Below are 23,835 nucleotides of genomic sequence, written 5' to 3' on the forward strand. Positions count from 1 at the left end.
TGCCGAGCTCGGAGCTGGCTGCCTGCGGAGATGCACTTGCTTCAAAGTTGAGGCTTCTCCTCCCGAGAGGCACCCGCGGCAGTGCGGACACTTGCTGCGGCCGCAGACTCCATCCGGGCTTGACCCCACGCATTAACCCACGAGGGTCCGGCCGCGGCCGCTGCCCTGCACGACGCCCCCCGTCCCCTCGCAGCAACGCGCCGGTCCCGCCGGCTCGGGCGAGGCCCCGCCACCACTCACCCCCCGGGCCTGGAGGTGCGCGGCTCCCGTCCGCTCCCCTCGCCAGCGGCCTCCGGCCACCTGGAGCAGCCGGCGGCAGATGGGGTTGCCCAGGTCACAGGAGGGGGCTGAGGCGGGGACGGAGCAGGAGGAGGCGGTAGTGAAGGAGGAGGCGGAGGCGCCGGCGAAGTCGCGACGGAGGCAACGGGGCGGCTGTGGCAGCAACGGCCACGGGCCGGTGGAGAGGGCAGGGCGGCGGGAGGAGCCACTGTGCGAGGCGAGGCAAAGCGAGTCGGGCCGTGCCACCGCCCCGCCGGCAGCCACCGTCCGAGGCCCCGCCGCTCTGACAAGCACAGCACTGCGCTTCCTCTTTCTCGTAGCGACGGCGGCCCCCCCCCGCCCGGCACCTCCCGCCACGGGGACCGGCTGCGGCGTTCGCCCGGGCAGGTGCTGGGCTCTCCAGCTGCCTGCTCCGTCCTGTTCCTCCTCCTCCCCGGCTGCCTTCCGTGCCTCTCCGCGCTCTCCCGCACCGCCAGGCCAGCGCCGCTGCCGCGTCCCCGCACCGGACCGAGGCTCTCCTACCTCCGGCGTGGGCAGCGTCCCCCCCCGCCACAGCGCACAGCGGGCCCTCTCGGCCGCCGCCGCGGGAACCGCGCTCCGCTCCCCACCGCCGCCTCGGTGCGGTGCGCTGGGCTGCCTCCGGCGCTATCCCATCCCGGGGCTTGCACAAGCACTCTCCGCTCTCACTTCCTCTTCCTTCCTCCTGCTGGCCGGGCCGCGATGTGCAGCTCCGGCCGCCGCCGAGGGGTCCCGCGGCTCGGCAGCACCTGCGGACGGGGGGCGACACCCGCTCCTGCCTCCGCCCGCTGCCGCTCCGCTTGCCCCGCGCAGGGGTGCGGCTGGCGTTCCTCCTCCTGCAGCTCCTAAATGAGGGATTTGGGGCTATTTCTTGCCTTTGGAATAGCTATGTTTTGATGCTGCTTCTCTTCCCAGAGAGCCGCTGCCTCTGAGCAGCTCTGCAGCGGGGACGCTGCGGCGCACGTCTGTTCGCCCCCGAAGCGAGCGATCTGACGGTGGAGCGCAGGCCAGCCCGGCCGCTCCAGGCCGGGGCCCCGCCGGAAGGGGGCGGCCGCAGCCCCACTCCGCACTCCCTGCCCGGCTCCGCCGCCGGGTACCGGCTGCTGCCCCGGCCCTGGCGGTTCAGCATCCCCGCGGCCCGCTAGCGCCGGGGCGAGACGAGTGCCCAATTCGTGGCTTTTGCTCGCTGGAAAAGTCAAATGTCAGAGCTCTGATTTTCTTCTCCGTTTCTCTGAAAAAAAAATATCAATAAGCTTTTTAAATTTTTTTTTAATGCCTTAACCCACAGTTACTCTGTGAACTACACAGGTTATGTGACCCTGCAAACGATCAAATTATATCTTCTGATACCAGATAGTGAGAGTGGTGGGGTTTTTTGGTGGGGGAGGGGGGTTGGGGTTTTTTTTGTTTCGTGGGGGTTTTGTGTTTGTTTGTTTGGGGTTTCTTGGGGTTTTTTTTGTTTGTTTGTTTGTTTTCCGAAGTCCTGTACATTTCACTTTGGTAGGAACTGATAACCGTGAAGCCTGGCTGTGGTACAAAAACTTTTATTGTATCGTATAGCAAAATTTACTTATTTTGAACTATCCCATCATACATGAAGACCAAAACCTGCAGAATTACTGATTCTAATAAGAGGATCTTTTTGTAGGATAATAATTCCCAGTGGTTTCCCATAAAACCACTCTCCTGCAACACCCAAGTTCTAAAACCACAATTATTCTGTTATGCGTCAACTGACATTTAAGAGGCTCATTGCTCTAAATGTCCCACAGCTGCTTACTAGGACTTTATACCCAGCAGAATTGCTGTGGGCTTTCCAGAAGAACGGTGCTTCATTCCCTCCTTAGCCTCTAATACACCACGAGAGCAACATATCAGATCTAAGCAAACACTTCCCGTTCAAGCTGAACAAATATATGCCGGTGTGAGGCAATAAATGGCATGACTAATCTGTCACAAATGACTGTCTTTATAAGACTAAAGCAGAGATTCCGCTAAGTGACTGGGTCTAAGAGTAGACCCCAAAACCATGGAAGGTCCTTTTCATGCATGTACAAACTGCCTGCCTGGTCCCTTGTCCTCTGGCAGCTTTCAGGCAGGTGTGGCATGGGTGACAGCAAGGAATACTGGGAGAGCTGGGGCAGGAAACATCACCATTCCGCATCCTTCTACATTGACGCCGCCCGCCTCAGTCCACTCGTGTCCTGACCGCCTAGCTACCTCTTGAGGCGAGGGGAGGTTCAGAGCCTCTTGGAGCCCGGGATGAGGGTAAGGCACAAGCCTTAGTGGCAGTCGTCGGCGTCCGGGAGAAGGAGAGACAGGATGGTCCTTCCAGGGTTCCAAGGGTTTATTAACGAAGCGTGTACGGGAACAACAGAAACCGAGAAGAGGAAACCGAGAAAAGCGCAGAGAAACGATTGACACCAACTTAAATAAATGACCTCCCCCGTGGGAGGGTACTATACAGAGACCAGTGGGGACAACTTAGGGGTGTTACAATGGGAGAGATCCAAGATACAGTAAACCAATAAAGAGGGAACATGGGCGGGGTACAACATACAATATTCAATCATATAACTGGGAACTAGTAACTGACAACGAACTTGCTAGAACAAAAGGTATGGCCAGGTGGGATTGACAAATTGGAGGATAGGGACTAGGGTGACTGACAAGGAAGGATCTGGAATAAGGGGTGGGGTTCAGGTTAACTGACAGGGCTAAGGTGAGAAGGGGCAACCTGGAATAGACCAACTAAAGGGGTACAACATATGGAGAAACCATTTTAACGTGTAGGGAAAACAAGGTTATAATGAAAGAAAATAAAAAACCACTACACTACATGGCAGGAATTCTCTTCAATTAAGGAACATTTCTCTAAAGCCACTGAGTTTTAGGACCTCCGTGAGCACTGAAATTCATGGAGAAGCTGGACTTCGCATACTGAAATGGATATGCTGGTTCCTATGTTAAATATACATTTTGAAGCACATTTTCATGTTGCTTTATTAAGGTAGAACTCCAACACTGAAAACCTGAGGTCCATATGTAATATATTTCTTATTAAATACACTGAAAAGACCAAACTTTTCAAGAGTTTCTTACAGACGCACAAAATTTATTGAAAGAGGGGATAATATCCACAGCAAGTAAATGGTGAATCAGTTTGCATTTGAAGTTTCCATAATCCTGAGAATTTTCCCCTGCATTTGTTACATGCATTTTGGTGCTACACATAGAAACCAGAGTGTTTGCAACTTAGAAAAGGGCATAGTAAAGATAACATAAGTGTGCAAGAAAATGCTGTTTATTTCATTTTCCAATATTGGCTCAGGCTAGTTTTCCAGTATGGTCACAAGGGAGGTAAACATACAGATATATGTTGTTAGAAAAGATGTTTGGAAGAATATTAACAGTGAACAATATTTAAAATGCAAATTTTCCTTCTCCATGTTTCAATTTTCTCTCACTCTCAGTAATGAAAATCATTAAAATTTATTTTAGCTGTATATTACCATAATAGTTGGATTTTGAACAGTGGAGGAGAATGTTAATTTACCAGCACTATTGTGACACAGTTTAGAAGAAAAGTTGTGAAAAAAAATTCTACCTGTTTCTGGGAAAAAAAAATCAATACAAAATTCTACTGCACAGTTCAAGAGAACAGGCCGGAAAACTGGAGAGTGCACTCCAATCAAACCTTCTCTTTATTCCTATTCCTATCTAATATCCATAGTATAGCAGCCATTGCACTAAAATTGGGATTACTTTTGGTCTCCAAAAGTCCAGAGAACCTCTACTCAAGATAGAAATGCCTGGCTGCTATGGTAATTTCCTGATTTATTTAGTAGTAGTCCCTTTTTTGATGTCTGCTATGAAAGTGCACCTTAACTTTACAGTAGATGTGTTTACAGACAAAATCAGAGTGGGTCATAAGATACGGGCATAAGATGTTTGCTAGATAATTCTAGAAAGCCAGAAGAGGGAGCGCAGGAACAGAAAACACCAAGAACGAAATATTTTAATCTGTGTGCCTATTTCAGCTACAACCTTAAAGAGACATAGATAGATAGATAGATAGATAGATAGATAGATAGATAGATAGATAGATAAAAGAATTTACAGGAAGAACTGTGGCTCTGCTGACAACAAAGATATTTCAGGTTAGTTGAATAGGTGTTAATAACAAGTAGAAACCCAACCTGTGGAAATCTGCCCTTGACTGATCCCAAAATTGTAGAACTCATCAAAGCCATTAGTCACTTCTGACAGTGAGCACCTTACAACCTGAGAAAAGAGTTCCTGACAATTTTTGAAGAAGTTAAGTTTTGCTATAATACTTCCAGCCAAAGCTTTCCTAATGCAAAAATTATCCATGATTGCCTTTGCTACATCCAATAGGAAAGATGGTTGGATTTTAGTGTGCTTATAGACTTTATGAATATCAGTATTTTAACGATGTTTAAGTAATTACCTACATAATCTGGTTCATAACCATTAAAGCATACAACAATGCTGTCTGTGATATAGAAACAAGATAAAGAATAATTGTTAAATTTTTACTTTTTAGAACCCACAGATAAATTTCCCTTTATTTTAACAATACTAACTGTCTATCGTGTTTGAATGAGAATATTTTGTCCATGCATATATTCATTTCTGTGAAGGGTGAATTAAGCCGTGGGAACAAAATATGAAAACCATGCTTATTGGGCCATTCCTTCTACTGTTGACAGTGCTTTGATAAACCTCCCTCTCTGCAACAGATTAAAGAGTGAACATGAAAAAAACTGAGCATCCAAACTGTGCATGTATAAACTAGTAGAGATTTTTTAATAGGTCATGAAGCTCTGATCAAAATTCATTAAAAAATGACATAAATAAAAATGGACTGTATCAGAAGTTTCAAGCTTCTGCATTTTTCTAAAATGCAGTACGCTTGCAGATGTCCTTGCTTGAGTCCTTAAATTATATCTACTGGTTTGCTTTTTATATGTATGAATTGTATATTCAGCTACACATACATATGTGCATTTGGTGCAGAATAATTACACAATGTCAGGATGATGAAAAGGTTATTATGACTCAGTTTTAGTGTGCCTATTCAGACTTTCAAAATCAACTCTTGTATATTCATTTGTATTTAACATATGTTAAGAAAGTGATGACCTTTGCAGAATAGCCAGCTTAATGAAAAAATAAATAAATCTCACATAAGAATGGTTTTAATTAACTTAGGAAGTCTCATTCTAAAAAGTAGTTTTAGTCTGTTTATGGACTTATTTCCATCTCATCTGGTTATATATCTACAATAAGATACTTGTTAGAAGTTAAGACTCTGTAATTATAATACTTATGATCATCACACCAGTTGTGAAATCCAAGCATGGCAAGGCAAGAAAATGAAGAAGTCAAGAATGGCCATTAACCTAATGTACTTCTATGAAGAAAGGCATGCCTCTGCAAACTGTTTTTACTGCCACTTACTGCTGTTCTATGTTTTAATTTGCCTTCAAGAACCTCTTCAGGAGTTAGAATCGTAGATTCGTATAAATTTTTGAGTTAGAAGGGACTTTAAAGATATCTAGTTCCAAGTCTCCTGCCATGGGCATGGATATCTTCCACCAGATCAGGTTGCTCAGACCTTCATCCAGCCTAGCCTTGAACAGGCCTCCAGGATGGGACATCCACAGCTTCTCTGAGCAACCTGTTCCAGTGCCTCACCACCATCACAGCAAAGAACTTCCTCCTCATATATAATCTAAACTTATTCTGCTTCAGTTTGAAGCCTCTTGTCCTGTCATTACACACTCTAATAAAAAGTCCTTCTCCATTATTTTTATAAGCCCCCTTTAAGTATTGAAGAGTCAATTATGTCACCATGAAGCCTGGTCTTTTCCAGGCTGAACAAATCCAATTCTCTCAGCCTTTCCTTGTATGAGAGATGCTCCATCCATCTGACCATCTTGCTGGCCTCTGGACTCACTCCAACAGGTCAGTGTACTACCTATGCTGGTATCCCAGAGCTGGATGCGGCACTGCAGGTGGGGTCTCACCAGAGCAGAGGGGTGGAATCTCCTCCCTGGCCCTGTTGCCCAAGCTGTTTTGGATGGCATCCTGTTGTTCAGATGTGTCAAACTTACCATAGCATAATCAGTTTAGGTGACTACTAGGGTAAAGAGACATAGAATAACCACTTTGTAGGACATGTTTAGTACTACATACTAGAATATGTTTAGTACTACATACTAGCAAGAATACAGAAGTACTTGGATTTAACACTCATGTTCATGAGCAACAAGATCTAGAAGTGATTCAATCACAGTCTGCTTCTATGTGAAGAAGAAAAATTTGTAAAGATCTATAAACATTTAAGAAAAACAAAAAACTAATTTCATGTTGAAGTTCAATAAGTTCTGAACTTCTGAGGAGCTTCTCTTCTGTTGCAGTGGAAACAATTAACCACTGGAGCTGCCCCGTGGTTATCATATGTTCTTCCTAACCAGAAAAGTTTAAAACGGACCAGCCATTTTACTGTGACATTTTACTGGTGGAAACTAAATATTATTTTTATAATTTCATAGAAGAAAACTCCACATAAGGAATAGTGTGTAGAAGCCAGTAAGTGTGGCTTTCACCCTCCATTCTCAGGGCTTAATTCATCTATCACAGATGTGAGGAGAAATAGCTCTTTAGATAGAAACAGCTTTGGATCATCCTCAAATGATGAAAAAAGTGCCTAATGCTTGGCCTAGGGAATGGGATGCTGATTATCAGTCATCTTAGGGAATAGACCATAACATGAAGTTATGTACCTTGACAAAAGAAAGCAAACCGGCAGGCTCCCAGCCCTGGCCAGCTGCTGGTTGTGTAGTTGCTGGCAGGTCTTGCCTTCTTGCTCTGTGTAACACTAGCTGTTTATCAAAAGTCCTTGGAGAATGCACTGGAGGAATTTTGTTCACCTTTCCAAGACATAACAGAGTTATTTGCTGCATGCCATGTTTTCTTCTCTACCACACAGTGACTTTCTTAATGTCTGTAACATTTTATGATGAAGCCTCCTATGTGTTTCAACCACATTTAAGTATCAAAATTTTTTCTACTCATTTTAAACTTCCTTTTTCTCCTTCATTTTGAAAAGATGGAGGTGGGCAGCTGAGCAATGGGGACTCCTGGATTTTGATTCAAGTGTAAGTCCTTAATCTACCACAGAATTTTGGGTGAGCTGCATGAGTTTTAAGAATTAATTTCCTCTCCTGTCTCTTTCTTTTCTTTCCTTTTATTCTGTTGTTGTGGGTTTATTTGTTTACTTATTTGTTTATTTTTTAACTTTGTCAGTTTAAGTTCCAAGTTCTCCAAAACAGATTTTTTTCTCTGTGTGTTTGTAGATAACCAATATATTTCAGCTCCAATTTCATTTGGGGTCTCCTGATATAGCTGCAGCACAGCACAGTTATTGTTAATTAACCTATCTTTGTGAAGACACTCACTGCATTTTGATTGAGATTTCTACTGCTTTACCCCTCTGCTATCCTTGTAGATAACAGCATTACTGGGCAGTACAAAAACTATAGAAAATTTAGACAAGATGAGCTCCAAAACTTAGGGACTAATCATTCTTTCAACAGGCTGAAAACCGTTAACATTCACCCATTTTCTAGTCACCTTGTCTTCTATACAGATTAATATTTAATAAAAGTAACCTATTTTTATCAATTTAGCAGCTGTGTTTTATGCGCAGTTGAGGTTTGAAGAGTGCTAAACCACACCACATACTACTACAGATCTTAAATATTGAAGACAAGTTCATAGAATCATAAACTCATAGAACAGTTTGGGTTGTAGGAGAAATCAAAGATCATCCACCCATGGGCTAGGACACCTTCCACCAGACCAGGTTGTTCATAGCTGAGATGTTGACTGGTGCAGTGCCCGAGACAGAAGACACTACACTCAGTAATCCATGTGACAAAAAGCCTTTATTCCCTTCTGACTTCACCTTAAATACCCTTTTTAATGTTCCCGGGTAAGCACCTGTGATTGGTTCTAAGTTCAGGCTGCTCAGCTCTCTGACCAGTAGCTCTCTGCAGCTTAGGCTGGAACTCATTGGGTCACATCCTTGTCTGTCTCCAATTCTGTCCTATCTCTGTTCTCTAGGGGCCTGTCTATTAAGCCAGGCCACTTCTCTCATATGTGGTCAGATTAACTGCCCAGTACAAGCCAGCTAACACTGTGACAATAGCCCTGTCCAACCTGCCTTGAGCACTTCCAGGGATGGGGCATCCACAGCTTCTCTAGAAACCTGTTTGTCTTGGTTTGAAAGACAGGTATTTGCTAAGAAAAGGCAAGAACGCCTTCCTTGAGACGGAGAGTGCAACTCCTCCCTTCCAACTATTATAGCTTTGGAATTAGGGTCTCTCAGGCAAAAAGATATGGGGATAGGAATAACAGGTCTTTACTACTATATCTAACAAGGCAAACAAAAGAAACAACAACAGCTATAAAAATTGACAACAAAACAGAACAGTATAGCTCAGTTCCAGTCGTTTTTGGCCACAGATTCCCTCTCCCTGCGCTCAGTTACTGGTGCTGTGGGGGCAGGGCAGGTCCCGCGTAGTCGAAGAGGGCTGGGCGATGGCGGCGGCGGCCCAGGGATGAGGGGGATGGAGGAGCGACTCCCCCTCACGGTGTCGGTCGTGGTTCTCAGCAGAGTGCCCGGAGGCAGTAGGATGAAATGGGAAGGCATCAAAGCGATGTCCGACAGCAGGGAACGTGGCACCCGGCGTTGGGATTGCGGGGAGGGTGCTGGGTAGCAGCACTGGCTGTCTTCCCCGACTCCACGAGCAAGCGAGAGCAAGAGAGTGAGAGTCCAGGCCCCTGTCCCACCTCTCCTTTTCCGATGTTCCCTCTCTACTTACTCCCCTGTGAGGGAGACTGTTGCTAGCTAGGGTGCAGCCACAAATACCTAGCATAACAATGGGAAAAATTCCACAGAAAGAAAAGGGGAAAATTCAACCCCCAACACTGTTCTAGTACCTCACCTCTCTCACAGTTCAGTATTTCTTCCTAATATCTAATCTAAATCTACCAAAAAGTCTTGTTCTATCACTACGTGCCCCCATAAAATGTTCCTTTCTTTCTGTGGAGCAGCTGTGCTCAATAGGCGAAAAGGACTTCAACAAGCAAGAAAGATAAGCACTACCCAAACTCATGATAAATGCCACCCTTTCCCCAAATACAGAGTTTAACATATAGGGAAAACAAGCAGGTACAGACAAAATCGCAGAAGTAGTGCAACATCTGTTTCCAGCAATGACACAGCACGAATCACTCCCAGTTGAGCTCAGATTCTCTTGGTCATAGCATGACAAATAGGGCTGCACTAGCAAACCCTCCCTCGGACTTACTCAAAGTCTTTTGACTGATTTTTCACTTTCTTGCTGGAAATAACAGACTGTTCTGTCTATCATCTATTCTAATTCCTTCATAATATTATCAAACAGCAACTTCTAGCAGGAGAGTAGCAATAGATGGAGAGTACAAACTCACTGCTCGAAGGTGTGCTGGATGACCACTTCTCTAATGAGGTGATTAACTCCAACTGCTTCACTGAATTAACCCAGACATACAAATGGCATTCCATCAGCAGCAGAAGCAGCACAAACTTGCCCTTTCTCCCTTCTGCATTTATTATTCCATTATTATAGAAAGTAATTTTGCCTATAAAATATTTTGCCCTGTTGTCAACATCTTATTTTGCATATTTCTTGAGGAGTGTAATGCTCATGGCTGAAAATGCCTGGCCCTGTCATAAAAATTCATGACACTTCAGAGCTCGTTAAAAAGAACTTTTTAAAGCATCTTAATCTTTGAGAACAAACTCCTTAGATAGCACCATATCCTACATAATGCCTATTTAGAATAAACATATACAAAAACTGAGTGGCAATTTTCTGAACAACACTTCAATGAGTGATTCTCAACTCTCATTTCTTCAGAGAAGTGGAAAGGCTCTAAGTCTTATGTACTATTCACATCTGTGTTGGACTATACTGATTTAGAGGAACTCTGAAAAGTTCAGGCAAAGGTCTTGTAGGTAACACTGTGTCCTGTTATAAACTGATGAAGGTGATTCACTATTCTTACGCCCTCTTGTTTTAATATGGTGTTTTTAAATACTTAGATCTTTCATGTCTCCTATTGTTTTTTCCCTTTTCCGTCCTCCTTTTATTTAATAGCTCAAAGCACTCTCTGCTTTTATTGTCAAGGCCTTGAAGTTAGAGCCTTCATATATATATTTTCATTGCTAATACATGGTGGTCACTGCATTACATCTTTTCTAATTAACATTTTTGTGTACCTATCAACGGTTTTTTATGTTCCTTTCCTGCCTGCTTTACCTGTTCTATGCAAGGCCATCCTTTGGCAAGGCTTTGGGGCAGGTTTCTTTCCCAGATGACAGTGATAAGGGTAGAGAGAAGGACAAGGAACAGGTAGGGCTTAGTCAGTCACACTGGTTGTCCTGGGTTATAATGCAAAAATGTGTATTCTATCACCATCTGTTGAAATGTGGGAGGGGTGGTGATCGTTATCTCTGTGGAGATATCCTCTGCTGATGTGCCATCTGATAAAATCAGGTGGGACAGTCATCGTTATCTTTTCACAACCCATCCTTCCTCCAGAAGATATATTCTGTTAATGGGCCATTAAGTCCTATTGTGTGACTGATAAAATTACATCATCCCATTGGGAGCTGCTCCAGCTAGGAGGAGGAGCCAAGCCTTTCCTACCTAGATAAAATCTGAGATTTAGAACACCAAGGCAGCCCTTTCCACTGGATCCCAGAGGAAAGTTGGACTTTTCCCACATCATTGCTGGATCTTTGGAGGAAAACTGCACCCTTCTACAGGAGCACTGCTTCAACTGAATCACATCTGTCATCCAGGAGGACTGCAGTCACCATTTAATCAGACTGCTACCAACACCCTGACTGACAGGGTGTCAGGTTGTATTCTGACTCTGTCAGTGGTTTTCTTTTGTATTATTTCATGCATTTTATTTTTGCTCTTTTTTCCTATTAAATTGTATTACTGACTTGGAGTCTCTCCCTAGTTCTGCTTTCAGATCAGTACACTGGTACAGATAAGGAAGCAGCAGCCTTGGTCCAAAGCCTGGCATTTAAAGATAAACTGCAAATGGATCTTTATAATTATTTATGAACTGCTGTAGATATGTAGCAAATTTTCTTTGCTGTGGAGCTCATAACCTCTGGCAAAGGGCAAGGCAGATGACTGGAGGCAGCAGTCCTTCAAATGCCCTGGTCTGGACCAGCAGAGTTTGAATCCAGGGTTTTCATCCAGAGAGTTACCATTACCCTGTGAATGTCACGAGTTCAGTTTCCAAGCCTGAGGTCAGAGACAGGAGAAAGATCTATTTGCTGAAGTGTGGTTTTAAGTTAACTCTTCATATATTCCTATCAAACTTGATGGATACTTTGGGTTAAACCACTTTTTTGGAAAAAAGATAAAATTTTTAATCTGGCACTACTAAATGACAAAACAGGGCAGAGCTTATGACCTTTCAAGACATAAGATATCTAAAATTCCTATTATTTTAAAAATGCAGAAAATTAAGTATTTTATTAATAATAAAATAAAATGAAATAAAATGGGGTACTAGAAGGTCATTTTGTTATCACAAAGAAGTTTTTAAAAATTAAAATATTTATATAGATATATTTATTAAAATAAATATATTTAAATTTAATTTTAAAAAATTAAAAGAAAATATTTTTCAAATCAACACAAAAGCATCCAGAGCATGGAAAATGTTTTCCTGTTCAACTAACAAATGAATGGACTCTTTACTGTGAATGTCTAGCTCACACCCTTCTTAATGGCTTAACAGTAAAGGGATTGAACATCTGCAGCTCCTACTCAAGTTGGACACTTAGTCTTTATAAGCCAATAGAATCACCTGGTTGTGCAGCAGTTGTGGGTAAAAAGGAAATCAAGTCCTTAATTTGTCACACGTGCATAAGTGGTGGTAGAAGTGCTTAACTTCACACACTCCTCCGCTTGAAAGCATTGACTACTACAAAAGGATTGCAATTCTCCCACCTTGAAGGGAGCCCCAGGAGATTCCCGCCCCAGGATACAAGATGTCCCTCCTGTCTTCTCAATCTAAATTGGGAGAAAAAATGTGTCTCTTAGGTCCCAAGGACTAATTAGTCAATGCTTGTAAAGCTCTTTGAAAGTGAAAAGTGTATCTAAACTTTACCACGACAGATGGCTATACTTGAATTTTAAAGGTTTTCTTTAAAAAAGCTGTTTTGTGGAAGCACTTTCTCTCTTCAGTGTCCACTAGTGCAGATGATTCATTTTGAACTGGTGTACAGATGGGGGAATAGGGTGGCCAAAACCTCTATTCTGGCTGTGAGCATTCAGAGAGAAGAACCATAAATATTGATTGACTTTGTGAACTAGAGTTCCCTACTGTCTTGCGGCAGTGTAAAATATCATAAAATGCTTCCAATTCTGCTTCTCTCTTCCCCTTTCCATCTGTGATAGTTTTACAGAATATCTTTCCAAAAATAAATTAAGTTCAAGATCTCTGGAGAATAGAATGGTCTGTGTGTCACTGAAAGAAGTGTACTACACCATATTCCCACACCTGTCCTCATGCCCTGTTGCAAATAGCATCTTGCACAGATCCTCAAACATATGTTTGCTTTGTTATCCTGTGGAATATTCCACGACACTACACTACAGCAAGCTGTCAAAGTCTTTGCTGAAAGAAATAATGAATAATGATTTATGCTAAAATCAGCACTGAAATCTTCTGCTGCAAAAATTGCTGTGGTGTAAAAACAGCAAGAAGACAGCTCACAAGGTTTTGCTGATTGTTTCCTAAGGAATGGAACAGAATCGATAAGTCATAGTCTCATGCTTACATACAGTGCATATTTTAGGGAAGAATCCAGATAGAGAGAATACGAAAAATGCAGAAGGATTTTGCAGGCTGACCTTGCTAACCATATCAAGCCTGCCCACTAGAACTGCTCAGAACAACAGCACTTTCCAAGGGACAATACTGTAGAGTTCAGATTACTCCTACAAATATCAGTACAGTACCCTCATTGACAAAGAGTAACATAAACCTTCTACAGGAAACTATGATTTAAAAAAAACCCCAAAACTCATGAATAACGGACCATTGTCCCATAAACATCTTTTCAATGGTGCTGTTTCCTGTGAAATTTTCCCCCTCCCAGATTTTTTAGTTGGCAAAATTCTAGAAAGCTTGATCATGCTGGGGATTATTTGGGTTTTGGTTTGGTTTTCTTCCCTTGTTCCCCACAGTTTTTGTCTAATATATATGCATGTCGAGTACACACATGTTGCGAACAACTCCCAGTCATTTAGACACGTTCCCTGGCATTTGGAGGATGTCACTGATTTGAGGTGTGAACCTGACTCCTTTTTTTATTTCCTTTCCATGGGAAAATGAGGCCTTCAGGCCTGATGAGGAGTTCAGCAGAGAAAGGATAAGGAGCTTTCTGCAAGAAGCAAGAAGTCAGCAACTCTACAACATTGGGCCACCAAGTTGGAAAGACTTTAAGTCTTCATCTGCTGTGGAGGCTCCCTGCTTTCTTTCAGCAGGAAGCTAGACTCTTCCAACTACTATGTTTCTTTCTGATGAATGTTCACCTGCCTCCTCTGTAGCATGTAGGATCTACCATGCCTCAAAAAGGAGCTTCTCAGATGGCAATTCCCACACTTCAATATCAGGTCATACTAGAGGCATCAAGTGCTCAAGCCTTAGCCTCAAATGCTTCACAGGACTTAAAATTTTGATGTGGCTAAAGTTTCCTCTGTACCTACCTGCTTCTTTACTGTTCCAAGTAAGGAGCTGGACAAATACTTACTTGGAAAAAACACTGCTGATCAAAAGAAAACTAACTTGCTTTCTGTGATGTTAACCAGAATCGAGCTATCACATAAGGCCTCTTAAGGCCTCATAAGGTCCATATCCTATTTGTCCTGATGCTGGTTTAATCATCTACATCTTTCTGTTAGCTCTGACTTCATCAGGCGTCCTGCACCATTAGTCAAATATTTCAGTAATTGCAACTTTTTTATCATTAGAAAGAGATACTAAAGCAAAATCTGTTATCTTTGATGCAGACTTGCCAATTTACTGGCAAGTTATGGTGTAACTAAACTGCATTTCCTTTACTATAACCCAAATCAAGCAACAGAAGTAGACAAGTTGATGGACTATATGACTTTGTTAATCTCTACTTAGTCCAAAGGTTTTCTTTGTATGTTTTGCTCAGTGTTCCAACTATGTTGCTTGGGCTTTTCTATCACTGTTTTGGTGTCTCCTGCTATTCGTACATTTAACTGTCTTCCAGTGAACATCTCAATGCCACTCCCTCCTCTTCCATTGTTTATCCCTGGAAATCTCCTCAGATGGAAGAGGTAAATGAAGTCAACCCATTTAATGTTGGTCTTCTGAACAGTATTTGGTGCTCACTAATTATTTCCTAACTGTCCTGTAGCTGGTTCTTGGTATTTTTGAGATCTGTTTCATCATGCAGATGAAACCTCTGCTCTTTTTTTTTTTTTTTCTGGTTTTTTTTTGGTTTTTTTTCCCTTTTCATATCTCCTCTGCTCTGGGTTTCTCTCTTGGCACTGCCTGAGAAGAAAGGCAAAGAACAATATCCAAAGAAACATTTCAATCTTTAATTCATGAAATTAAATCCACTTTGGGAGACTCCATAAATGTTGAACCTCATTCTTGTGCAGTAGATTGGCCCACTGTCTTGATAGAATTATTCTTAATTGTGTGACAGCAATTTTCCCTTTTGCTCATGCACAAATCGTTCATGTTCACATTTGTGTGCATTTTAGAATCATGTAGTAAGGGGGCTCATTCTATCTCAGAGAGGCACCAGGTCTGTTGCCCCCTTCCTTCCCATTTTTTGTCACTTATCTCTTCATCAAAGGGTTGTTTTGACAAGAGCCAGGCAGTTTTATTTCTTTGGTTTTTTCTCCCAGGCTCTTCCTTCCCACGACTTGTCACCATCCCACTACATAAACTCACCGATTCTGACATTGGCAGTCATCAATAAAACAGCAAGATGTGGGCATCACAACACAAAATCCATCTGAGTCATTCTTACACAGCAGATAAAATGCATATTTGTTCATCCTACACACTAGTAGGAGCTTTGTGCTCAGTGTTGATGAGTTCTCCAAGCTGCTATTTGAGTATAGCAGAGCAAATACTTTCTTATATGGGAATCCACTGGCAGTTGCTTGCTTATTTGGTGCTCTGGACAGTTCTTCCACTGGAGATAGAACCAGTTATACTAGTCAGGGATGCTTTCTGGCACCAGGCGCTTTATGAAAAATCGCTTATTTGCTTATTTGCTCTCCTGGCCAGCTTGTACACTCAGACTGCAGTGTCTATATGAAGCAGATGATAGCTTTTAGAGAGATTTTTTTGCACCGTCAAGCACTGCAAACATTGCTTCCTGGCAGTTAGGGAACATGTACAGCACAGGTACCATCTCCTCCCACTACCTCATCTTGACATCTTTCCCATGGCAGATCTGAGGGAATCAGGTGCTCTAACCAAAATAGAAGAGCAGCTTACTCTGGAATGTATGTGTCGTACACACAGAGAGCTTCATCCCCTCATTCCCTATCATTCTCCACTGGGAATAAACAAAAATTCATGATTTTGTTTTCAGAAAATTCAAGCAATCGCCTCACTAGCATCAACCCCACATACAGTTTAGAATAAGGCCCTAGACACATGAGCAAGAGAAATCAGAAAAACTTTTGTATAACAGAAAAAGAAGAGACTTTATATTGTAACTCCTCACTCTCAAGTATGTCTTTTAAGCTTAGACCAAAAAAAGACTATGTCTATGCTTCCCAGCTCCAGCTGACAATTCTAAAGACCATCCCTCAGTTCAGTGCCTTCAAAAATGTCCCTTTTCCCCTTTTTAAGCTGTTAATATAGCCTATTACAAGCTGTAGTTTGGAAAGTAAGTTGCTAAAGCACTTACTAAAGTGTTTTTCTCACTAAAGTTACTCACTAACGTGTTTTTCCAGGGAATGACTCTCCGGCTCTTCTTATTTTCTATAATCATTATATTAAAACAATGTCTGCTAAAAATACAAGCAGCTAAAAAAAGGTGGGAAGAATGTGTTCACATTGATTTGTATCACACAGTTTGATGCAGTTTTTGCTGCAGAATGAGACCAGCTGTGCTGCAATTGACAGAGAGTCTGGTACAGACAAGGTGGTCATTTGTTCTTGGAAATCATTGGGGTTTTGGGTTGTTAGGTTTTTTTTCCTTAGAGATGGATTAAGCAAACACTTGCTAGACATTCATTCTTTTGTGATGTACCATTATTAGCATGTGTTGTTACAGATTTTCTGTTGGTGTTTAATCTTTTTTCCTCTGCCTTCAGTCAGAGTTGGGATTGAAGCACAAGAGATGTAGTTTCGTGTTCGAACTCAATTGTTTATTATTCTTATCTACAGTACAATGAGTGCTACAGCACTTCTAGTTAACAAACTAAAACTAAAAAAATTGAGGTGTATCTCACTTGTTACAAGGTCTTTTAAGGCCTAACTGTCCAATCAAAAACTAACATCTATATTACTTATACCTTTGGCCAATGACCAAACACCTGCAACCTGCAGTGCAGCACCTTCTATCCAACAAAAAACTACTACCTAAAACCAAGAAGCAGGAACAAGAAGAAAAATATCTCTGTCCTAAAACCTCCATCTTATCCCATACCCATTAGTATATTCTAAAACCCCAAATTCTAAACCCTTCACCACGTGATATTACACACTTCTATTCAAACTACACACCAGTATTCCAACTCCATCACTCAAATTTGGAAGCCTTCTCCAAGGCCTCAAGTCAAAAGCAGTGTTCCTATGAGGATCAGTGCCTGACAGCACAGAAAGCCCAAAAGTCCCAGACTTCAGGGTTCCAACAGTTTTCCACTCATAGCAAGACCTTCATAAATAAAAAGAGGGACCCTGAAGGCTCTCTGTGAAATATGAAGGTGTTGAAAGATCTACTTTCACCCCCTCAGAAGTGATTACAAATAAGCCAAATAGGTTGGGGGTTTTTTTGGTTTTTTTTTTGGACAGATGGTGAGACTGAAAATAAAAATTACTGCTTGTTAGGATTACTAGGATGTAGGGGCTTCTGAAAGGTTTTTGAGGGTGCTGACAACCTATTGTGGAATGAGTCATGAATACAGATCACTGAATGGATCTGGTGAGGACGAGGAAACCTCATTATTTGCTGTAATTAGTTGCCTCCCAAGATGAGGAGGCTGTATGCTGGAGCGGCATGGCTCAGCAGCCACCCATTAAAATCAAGAGGCCTGTTGGGGGTTGGGTCTCTCAGTGGAATTGTCCCCATTGTAACGTTGAGAGGCTTGCGGGATACACCCTGGCTGGTGATGGGGGCGGGGGGGAAAGAGGAGGAACACCGTGAGATCAGGGAGGCAGCTGCGCTCTCTCGCTCATCTGGCTTGGAGAATCACGGTAGCTAGATATTCCGCTGTGCCATCCCGACGTGGGAGAGCTGCCTTCCTTGGGATCCCGCAATCTCCCTGCTCGGACACTCTCTCTCCTACATCTCCTGCCAACTTCAGACATGTTTTTGGAGCATCGGGATCTGTGAGTAGCGTTTCCCCTCCGCCCTTCCCATTTGGGACACAGACGCCATTCACCGCAGCGTCCGTCCCGCCACATGGGATCATCGCATCTCCTCCCTGCTCACCGAGAGCTGGCAGGCAGCGCCAGAACAGTAACTGCACCACAGAAGAAAGGTGTCCACAACCGAGAGAACTGTTTAGTGGGCTGCCTGCTCTGCTGCTGTTGATCTCACAGTTATTGTTGTTGTGTTTTGTTTCCCTTGTTACATACACACACACACACACACACACACAGAGACACACACACATATATATATCAGTAAAGAACTGTTATTCCTACCCCCCATATCTTGGCCTGAGAGCCCTTTAATTTCAAAATCATAGTAAAGCGAAGGGAGGGGGGGTTTATACTCTCCTTTTCAACAAGAGGCCCCTGTCTCTTTTAGCAAATACCTGTCTTTCAAACCATGTCAAGGCCTCAAGTGGTTTTATTCCAGTTGGGGGTCTGGTTCTTGGGTCTGAAACAGACATGTTTGATGTGGAATGTCATACACACTGTCCTGGTTTAACATAGTTTGGTTACACACACTTACACAAAAACCAGAACACCAGTACAGTTCCATAGGATCAGATAAAGTTCAACACTGAGCAATGTCTGGGGTCTTTCTAAGGATCAAAGAAATGTGCACTTTAGACCTAAACCATACAGTATGTAATCAAAAGCATCACATTTTTTGCAGCAGTTAATTTCTTGAATTTCTGAAAGCAGTATATTTTTCCAAACCCAGTATCCTCACAGCAGGTAGTTTGATTAGCTCTACAGACCAATTTCGCTCTACAATTTGCTCTCAAGAATCTTTTCAAATGTTTTCCCTAGGTGATGAACAGTTCAGAACTAGTTTCTTTTGAGGTGTTACATTTAGTCATATCTTTCTGTGAGATAGAAAGGAGACCTGACATGAAATACACTTGAGAAGAATTCTGGAAAAGGCAGGGAAAAAAAAAATAATCCGGGTCTGAAAACAAGGGGACATAAAGGCCAGAAGTGGCTGTATGGTTTTAGCAAGGTTACTGGGGACAAAAAAACCTAGGCAAGCTTCATTTATTCTGCAAAACAAACTACACAAAAACAATTGTTAGACACAATGTGATTCATAGGACAAGGAATCAGGTTGTATATCTGCTTAGTTTGGGATGTGAAGTAGCTTCAAAATCTTTTCACCTCGCATTTCAGGCACCTGTTCCCTCACTCCTGCTGCATTTGGTATAAATTTGCAGTGATCTCATAATTGACTCAGTCTCCTAATCACACTTGCCACCGATGGCTGCTGCTGAAAACAGTTAATAATTAATTTACAGAAGATTTGGAATAGTGGAAAAATATTATTCAATTAAAACTACTGGCTTTGCTGGCTCTGCAATCAAAACTGCTTATTAAGCAATAGGAAGGGATCTCTGCCCTGTTTTTTTTACCATTTATTCCTTTAGGTAAGAGCATAAGCTACAAGTGAGATCTATGCTCAGATTTTCAGCCAGCTGAAGGGGGCAAGAATCACTCAGAAAGGCAAAATCTAAGGAAAATATAATCTTTCTCTGAAGCTTCATTGTTTCCCCTGGAGAATGAGCTGTGATGCCGTTAAAATATGGATGAAGGAACACAGGCTCCCACCAAGTAGAAATCTTGTCATTGACTTTAGCAGGGCCAGGTTTCCATCTTAATGAAAATGCCTTTTCATTCAATAACCTCAACAAGAATTCAGTAACATACTTTAGAGGCCTGCATTTTTAAAAGTTGCTTGTAATTTTTAGCAAAGTTCCAATCATATGTCCTGAGAGTAGAGCAGCCCTTTCTACAATTGACTGGTTTGGGGGCTGCAGTTCAGACAGAATTTAATGTAGTTGTCTTTTGTGCCTTAAAAACAAGAACAAGATAGAACACAGTAGGCTAAATGTGGTGCTGATTGCTCTCATATAAATCCAGAGTTGCTCCACTGGAAGAGAAGGGTATTTTTCTGAGTATCTAATCTTCACACAGTAGATTTTGGTCTGGTGTCATTGCACATCTCATATGAGCTGTTCCAATTTATGAGTACTGGAATTTTTTTCTTTGTTAATTCTTGGATAAGTGCACAATGATGGATTGCACAATGAAAAGCCGTCTTGAGAATGTTCTTGCTGTGTTCCAGAAAAACACAATTTCTCTGGGCAACTCTTGTTTTCATACCATCTTTCACTATAGAACAAACATGATAATAAACCTGTTGGAATAGTAAGTTCCTGGCTGCTGACTAGTAGGCTTTTCCTGAACATGAGTTAGAGGTTTGCTCTGGGCACCAAACCAGAGGGCTATCTACTTTTCCATTATTTCCCTTTTAACTTATTTTACATTAAAATTTTAAGTCTTGTTTTCTTTAAATGAACAAACACAGACATATGCATTACCAAAACACAAACTGGCATTACTCGTCCATCATCTTAGGGAGTAGAACAGAAAAAATGCACCTTCCTAACATCTTTTTTCAGGTTTGTCTTGGGGAAATTGTCTGAAATTCTCTGTTGCTTATTTGATCCTCAAGGATTAGTATGATGTCTCTTCTCTTAAAAAAAAAGGCATGGAGAAATAGCAGGTTTCATATCACACAGAGTTGAGATGCCAAGGGAGACTAATCCACAATTCTGCCTTAAAGATCATCTGTTTCTTTTGATCTGCAGTGTTTTTAGGGTTTCCCTTATATGCAACCACTAATAGTACACAAAAAGCAATGATTATTTGCCTGTGTCCCAACTAAAGAAATGCTGTTATAAATTACTACATCAGCAGCTTGTCCAAGTCTCATATTATGCCAGTTATGATCTCCAGGATGGTTCATGAGGATCTGAGAAACTCTAGCCCTGGGAAAATGCAGCTGCCTGGAATATGAATAAAATACAGCAGTCTATTTTGTCTCTGTTTATTTTCTTCCCAGGGAGAATCAACTGCAAAGCAGCAACACTTCAGGGCAGTTTCCTCCAGCCGTGCTAGCTTACCAAATGTGTACTGTTTGCCAATTTGTCCTCTCATTACAATAATTAGCATAGCTGGAACACCAGAGAGATACTTTCAGTTTTGATATTTCATAAAATGAGATGCTACAACAGATTTTACCACTCCCTTATCCAGTGTCTTCCCCTCAGCACCCTCTAGTACAGATGCTTTAGTAGAAAATGGCAAAACTACATAATGCTTTGGAGGAAGGAGCAGTGCTTTACCACAGGGAGTAATTTCCTTGTTATACCTGTTACTGATCTTGTACCTCAAAAAATTCAGCTCTTGGTCAACTTAGTTTAGTAATAATTTTCTACTATCCATTTTTCTCATCTGTGGAGCACTTCTCACTTAGCTCAGTAGCATACTGCAGCAGTCACTGGGGTATGGTGCATACTTAGAGGGAATTATTCAACTGAAGTAGAAAGGGCAAGAAATAAATTTTAAAAAAAAGGCAAGAAAGGAAATAAATAAATAAAGTGGCATGTACCAGTGCTAGAATGAAATTCAGCATCTCTCCTCCTGTTTATTTGAGAACTTGGTGGTCCTTTTGCAGGGCAGCTGAAATAGTAATGATTATTCAATACTGAGATAATCTTTGATGAATAAGCAAACTGTTAATCTGTATCCTTGTGTGTTAATACAGAAATGACAAAATATGTGCAGACTGTGGTGTTGTCTAGACCACCTTATTTCCACAGGAGTCAAAGGAAGGAGGGAAAGGAGAGTAAGAGTGAGAATATAATTGGGAAGAATGCTCACTGCATCCTAAAGAGGCCACATCTCAGTTCACAGAGAGTTAAAGTGCACAGTATTTAAGCTATTCAAAAACTACCTCACATCTATAAGATTTTATTTGAGAAATTTAACACCTTAATTTGAGAAATATAATACCTTTAAAATTTTCAAAAAAATATAAATTTTCTAAAAATGTCAAGCTGTACTTCACGTATTTTCCTATATAATCAGAGTAGCTATGTTTTAAGTACCATTTTAAGACATTCACTGTCTTGGCTGAGAATCTATTGAGATAAATGAATGCAAATGCTGTATCCCATTGATTTCTTGTGAGACTGCATCAGGCTCTGAATACTGATCCTTTCAGTGGGAAACAGCAATAACTTAATAATAATGTAATTAGTTGTTTTCAATGACACAGTGTCTTTCCCTCACACATCTCCAAGTGCTGGCTGGTCACTTCAGACCTCACTGCTGTCCTTATTCACAGAAACCCTTATCACAATGAACAACTTCACCAAAATTAATGCTGAAGGCACAAAGGAATCAGGCAGAGTTAGTGGTTGGTTTTAAGTGTGGAGGGATGTTTATTGTACAAGTTTCAGGGCTGGGAAACAAGGTCCCAGTGTAATTACAGAACTTGCCCAAGGCCACAAAATAACACAGTGGCAGAGAGTACATGGCAGCTTCCACAGTTTGAGCCTGATGTTCATGCTTCATTTTGCTAACAAATATTTTTAGAAACACAAACAATGATAGTCATATCCCAGGGCACAATTAAATTGCAACATATTCAGACTATAGGTATGTAAAGATGTTCTTCTATAAGCTCCAATCCAGGACAGTACCAAAGGATACATATTCCTCACAAGGTGCTGCTTTTCATTTCCTTTTCTGCTACAGGTTCTTCTTGAAGAGACATCTTTATTATACAAGTTGTCCATAATAAAATAACCCTTTCCCAACAAGCAGATTTTCTGAGTCGTTCACGCTGTGATTTTAACTGCAATCAGACTTGTTTTAGCATATTTAGCAATGAAATCTTAAACTAATGGAAATAGTGTTATTTTTAATGCAGTGTAAACGAAGATGGAGTGAAGCTTGATAGGAACAAGATCAAAACTTTGGAAGGAGCACCACTTCCAGGTGCTGTTCCGTTCCTATGTACAGAAATAGTATTTCAGCAGTTTCCTAAGGAAAAGCCCTGTAGAATTTTGCTCCAGACTTATCAGAGTGGCATGCCCCAGCATGAGTACACAGTGCTATAGTCTCCACTGATTGTCCCCTCCAGCAGTCACTGTGCTTAGCACTTGGTGGGCAGACTGTGAGCAAGCAAAGGGCCCAGTCCACAGCTTTGGAACCCCTTAGCCAAATATAAGGCATCTAAATCATTTTTCAGACCTTGTGCTTACCGGCAAAAGTAAATATTCAAAGTGTCCAATAAAGATATTGGAAGAAAAATGCATTGTCCCAGTAGCACACCCATCAACATAAAATCACACAGCAATAGAAATCATGCAGACATTTGTGTTACAGCATGAGCATGTGACAGTGTAGGTTGTCAGTTTACTGGACAATGAAGCCTCCTACCTTACAGCCTAAGGCCTGCCAGAAAAGCAGAATTCCTTCTTGTTTTTCAGCAGATGCTACTCTGAATTACATGCAGAAAGAGGTGAAATCAGAGACCAATATGTTAAGGATAGGGCCAAAAACATGCTCCACAACAGGATACTGTAAAGGTTAAATCTCCATTATGGGCCCCACCACATCACAATTAGTTCTTCAGGGAGATTTCAAATAATACTCTGCAGAAAAGCATGATAAGGTGCTTACCTAGCAAGCCATCCCACATTCATGCAATTTTTCTCACAGCTTTTCATGAGTCTAAAGTTCAGGTTTAGGAAACACCATGGAGAGGTTTGTTGCAACTTGAAATAAGGATATCTCAAAGTCTATTTTTCAGGTACTGAGTTTAGCCAACTGAGTGTTTCTGTCTCATCTTTCTGTGTTTGGATGATCAGACCTGCAGCCAGTCTTGAAGAAGTGCTTGGACTTTCATCTCTCTAAGTATCC

General features: G+C 41.8%; 1 protein-coding gene across 10 annotated transcripts in view; it reads right to left on the reverse strand.

Annotated features, from left to right (window-relative positions):
* ELMO1 (engulfment and cell motility 1) overlaps positions 1-1,328 on the reverse strand; it is a 321,603-nt gene extending 320,275 nt beyond the window's left edge. For 3 of the 10 annotated variants that reach the window (XM_088166209.1, XM_088166254.1, XM_088166215.1), the window contains exon 1: positions 241-486. The gene's annotated coding sequence lies outside the window, so the exon portion shown is untranslated. Of the gene's footprint in view, positions 1-240; positions 487-801 lie in introns of those variants that run through there. The other 7 variants (XM_088166262.1, XM_088166218.1, XM_088166186.1 and 4 more) reach the window with 6 other exon arrangements.
* Between the last annotated feature and the right edge of the window lie 22,507 nt (positions 1,329-23,835).

The sequence above is a fragment of the Sturnus vulgaris genome, chromosome 1 (genome assembly GCF_052056855.1).
Source record: "Sturnus vulgaris isolate bStuVul1 chromosome 1, bStuVul1.hap1, whole genome shotgun sequence".
Lineage (NCBI taxonomy): Eukaryota > Metazoa > Chordata > Aves > Passeriformes > Sturnidae > Sturnus > Sturnus vulgaris.